Raw genomic sequence first — 5160 nt, 5'->3', positions numbered from 1 at the left:
TAGAAAGGAACTACTTTTTTGTATTTTCAAAGAACAGTTCATTTTTTTATTAAAAGTAAACTTTTTTTTTAATTAAAAATGAATTATTTTTATTTAATTGATTTTGATGGAAACACTGGGTCAATATAAAGGATTTTGCAATAGTTGAATTGCTGTCAAAAAACAATGTATCACTGAGCCGTAATGTAATCAGGTTCAGTAAAAGTGAAGTCTATAGCAAAGAGTTATATTTATTTATTTGTGCACGTAAGAAAGGATTGGGTGATAAATAAAATCTCCTACTCGTCTTTTTTGATATCAAAAAAGACTCGTAGGAGATTCTCTATATAGTCGAACATTGGCAATAGTGTAAAATATAACATGTAGATTTTAAAATAACTTATTAGTATGTCAAAATAATCTATGCAATGATTTAGTGCTTTCATTTAATATTTGATTTTCAATCATTTATATGTCAACAGTATCTTGTATCATTAGTGTAGTATATTGTATTGAAGGCTACTGGTACACGACTAGGTATGTTGTTACAAATCTAGGAATTTTGTTACAAATCTAGGTATTTTGTTACAAAACTAGGTATTTTGTAATAAAATTAGGTACTTTGCTACCAAACTTATTGCTGTGCTACAAAACCAATACTGTTGTGCTACACAACTATACACTGTATTAAATTCAACCTCACAAAATCACACAATTTTCAGTCATGGTGTCTATAATATAAACCGTGGATTATTGCCCCTGATTGCTATGGAAGACCAAACAGTTCTTTATTCAGCGTTCCCAATTCTTGGTTCTTAATTCATAGTCCTTAATTATTATGTCTTCATTTGTTGTCGTATTTCGACATTTGTACACTAAAATTAATATTTGTATCTTAAAATCAATATTTGTTTTACAAATCAAACATTTGTCATATCAGATTTGTATAAAACGTATTTTTGTTTAATTTAATTTTATTTTATTATAAAGATAAAATTTATTTTAGTAAATCAAAAAAAACCAACATAATCTACATTAACATTTCATCATAGATATACAACGAACAATAAATCTCGACCAAAAAATTTCTAAATACAAATCGCCAAATACAAATCTTGCAAAACATTTCGTCAAAAACATTTCTTCAATAACATTTTTCCAAAAACATTTCTCGAAATTGGTTAATCTGATCTAGCATTAAATAAAATAAATTGAAAGTAGTCTTCCTTTAGAAATTAGGTTTGGTCTGATAGTGACATATTTCTTTGGAAAAACGAAAGAGGGCTTTATCTCTTCTAAATCATGTTATCATGAATGTGCCAGTAAAATAGCTAATACTTGTATATTCAAAGAGTGATAGACAAATACTTTCCGGTGAAGAATTTTACGATAACTGGAATTTCGTATTAAGGCGCGTATTTTGATTTTTAAATACCCCCTCCCCTCACTAAATAGAGTTCAGACGATCCAAATTATATCGGCTTTAACAGGATACGTAAATATGAATATGTCAGAATATATTTTACAATTTTGAAAATGTATTCGGACCTTTTTAATGGTATGCATCCCGATATCTTGTAATTTGTGTTATTTTGACGTTAAATACCCCACCCCTTCCTCATTTAAAAAATGTTAGTGCCATTTCAAATATGTTGTTCTTTTTTTCATGTTAAAGTTAAAAGACGGGTTATCGTGTATTGCATGAGCGGAAAGTATTTATTTCTTTATCCCTCTTTCAATGTATTACTTCTTCTCTGGCACATTCATGATTACATGATTTAGTAGAAAATAAAACACTTTCGTTTGAGCAAAGAAATATGTCGCTATCAGACAAAACCTAATTTCTGAAAATAGACTACTTTCAATGTATTTTCTTTGTCGAAGGCCCGGCTCCATTAGCCATACTACGCACGTGGTTTCACTAAAGTCGCAGTCATCGAGCGATTTTTCGTTTTGTATATTCTTGCTCGATTCTTCTTTTTTGTATGCAAAGTTGATTTCCGCTCATGTCGTAATACTATTCCGGTTCGATGGATTTTGAGAAATGTTTTTGGAGAAATGCTTTTTGAAGAAATTTTTTGAAAGATGGAGATTTGTATTTAGAAATTTGTTGTTCCAGATTTGTTTTTCGTTGTATTTTTCTGATGAAATGTAAAAGTAGGATAATTTTTGATTTTCTAAAATAAATTTTATCTTTATATTGAAATACAATCAAAATACATTTTACAAATCTGATACGATTATGATCAGAGCCGAGGTCACTTTATCGTGTGACTATCTGGTGTCAATTTCGAGAGATTGTGACGCCCGATAATACATCTTCCCGAGTCAGTCCCGAGTATCTCTACAGAGGCATCGTACCTTCTTGTATGGTTCCGGTGCTATCGTGTGACTTGCTGTAGCCATCGCACTTGCTTCGGCTGTTGATTGGGGATTAACCAGTCTCGGCCCATCTTCCCGCGACATTCAACATTCCATATTCATATGGCCATCTGGTGTCAATTTCGGGACATTGTGACAGCAGCATAAAAGAAATACTGTCACTTTTAACTGGAAATAAAATCATATTCATGATAAAACATTGATTCAATATAGTCAACGATCTAATTGTGAAACTATTCAGCCATGGCCAAATCGCAAAAATCACTTTTTACGGATCGCGATTTGATTTAGTATCACAATTTAAATATCGTTAAAATGCTCTTTTAATAGTTGTTGTTTATTTTTAGTTGTATAAATAAGCACCCGATTAGATTTTATTACATACTTCGAGAAGCTATTTGTTGAGTAATAAAACGTTCTAGTAGTTTATCGAGGGCCGGTCGTCCTTACCGCACTGTACAAATAAAACCTTCTAGTAGTTTATCGAGGTTCGGGTGCTTCCGGAGTCCAAAATGACCGCTTTATATAAATGGGAATTTTGGGGATAACTAACCCGAACCATAACCCTAACCCTTTTTAAAAGACTGAACTTGGGTTTAATTTAGTTTTTACTTCTCTTAGGGTTAGGGTTCGGGTTAGTATTCCCCTAAATACTCATTTGTATAAAGGGCCATTTTGGTATGAGTTATGGCTTGTTCTGGAATTTGTTGCTTCTAGTGGTGATAAACTACTAGAAGGTTTTATTACTCAACAAATACCTTCTCGAATGAGTAATAAAATCTAATCGGGTGAAATAAGTGTGTCATATATGTATTCGACGTGGCTTAATTAAAATATATTAAACGAATAGTTTATTTTATATTAGTATTACATACACAGACAGTAAAACGATTATCGTTCATTTTACTATTTCTAGAACATCTGATATAACTTCTTATTGAGGTGTTCACATAGCTAGAAAAAAACAAACTTTGTTGTACTTTAAATGTCAATTTACACATCAGTGCGCAGATGAATAATATGTTGAAATATGTCTTTGTCAGTCAAATCCGCTAAGTTGTTTAATAAATGTACATGTATTTGGTTAAAATATAAATAGCTGTTTGACGTATATACTTTTTTTTATAACAGCTTGCTATACCTATATTAAGCTAAGCAGGTCGTGTATCTTTTATATCACTGAAGTTCTTGTGTTTGCTTACACAATTATATTTGAGTTGTCAACAAAAAGACATGGCGTAGAAAGTGTTGAAAGGCGACTAGACCAGGTCCTGGGAAGATTTTTAACAATATATAGCCCCGTGACATACTATGTTGTCAACCTCATTCAGAACTTGACATAGAACTTCCTTTTTCATGTCATCACTGTATATCATTACAATGACTAATTAGGATTTTTTATCCCTAGTGGGAAGAGGGTGGCTTGTGTGGAAATGTGAAAACTCAGGGCGTCGATGGTGATCACAATCCCCTTCCCCTCCGCTCAAGCAGTTCGTAGAAGCAGAATGATAAGATACTTTTTATACTGTTATCCACCCTTGAAAACTGTACATCGTTACAAAGCCCAAAACGTCGTGGTCTTTTTAGCAAAGTAGTCGTTTGTCCAAGAAAGATGTGAATTGAAATAGGGTTAAACGTCCGACTGGGCTAATGTAGGCGGACATACGCCATAGCGCCCGGCCTAATCTTAAATCGAATTTCAACTGCCAATGGATCTTTAATGTGCAGGTACCTCGGATATTTTTCCCATCCGCAAAACTAGAAACAGCCCTTGTCAAGCCACCCCACCCCCCGTCCTGCACGATTTACAAGCAGGAACTTTCTTGGTCAACACCGGGAGCGAACCCGAGACCTCCTGGCTAGCGAGTCAGTGTCTTACGCAATGAGCCTCCGCACCTCCCAGAACCATTGGAATCCATTTGTATGTTTGCTCAATAATCGAGTCGTCTAAGGCGTGTGCTTTAGATCGCCAGGGGCCTGATGGGTTGGGTGGCCGAATGGTTAGCACGTGCGCGCTGTATCATAAGGCCTGTCATTGAGTCAACTGGCATAGTTTGGAATCCTCGGTTGTACGTGACAAGGAGTGGGTTTCCTCCCACTGCTAAAGACCCCTACGCGCAAGCGAATTATTGAAATAAAAAATTAAATTATGTTAGTCTTGAAATGACCTAGTTTGTGTCGAGTAGACGTTAAACCCCATCTCTCTCTCTCTCTCTCTCTCTCTCTATCTCTCTTGCATACAATACGTCACTGAAGGGTTATCAGTCCGCCGTAATATCTCTCTCTCTCTCTCTTTCTCTCGGGGACTCCTCTGAATAAATAACGACCATTTGATGTTAGTCCCGAAATGATCCAGTTTCTCAACCACCCTTTAACAATAATAAAAAATTTGCGATTTATGTGGAAAACAATCACAGGCCTGTTGAGATATAGCGCAATGATTCGACAAGAAAAGATACGATAGCATTTGTCGAAACGTGGTACTATATGTGCATAAGCCAGTGAGTTTTCCATATTAAGTTTTCCATTTTTCGTGTTTTTATTATAAATTGAGTGTCTTATAATTACATATGTTAGCGATATAAACAATGTCCCTTTAATAATCATTCACGCATGTTACTTAAATATAAAATCGTGTAAATGTAAACACTAGATTATTCTCCAGATTATGTATACCCTTAATCATTCACGCATTATGTTGATTTAAACACGTATTTATACATATTACAAGGTATAGCCAAGGAAGTAAGAAGTGTGTAGAAGATTTAACTATATCGAGCGAGATGTGTAATTGTGGAT

Source organism: Patella vulgata, chromosome 8, assembly GCF_932274485.2.
Source record: "Patella vulgata chromosome 8, xgPatVulg1.2, whole genome shotgun sequence".
Taxonomy (NCBI): domain Eukaryota; kingdom Metazoa; phylum Mollusca; class Gastropoda; family Patellidae; genus Patella; species Patella vulgata.
This window is presented reverse-complemented; position numbering follows the sequence as displayed.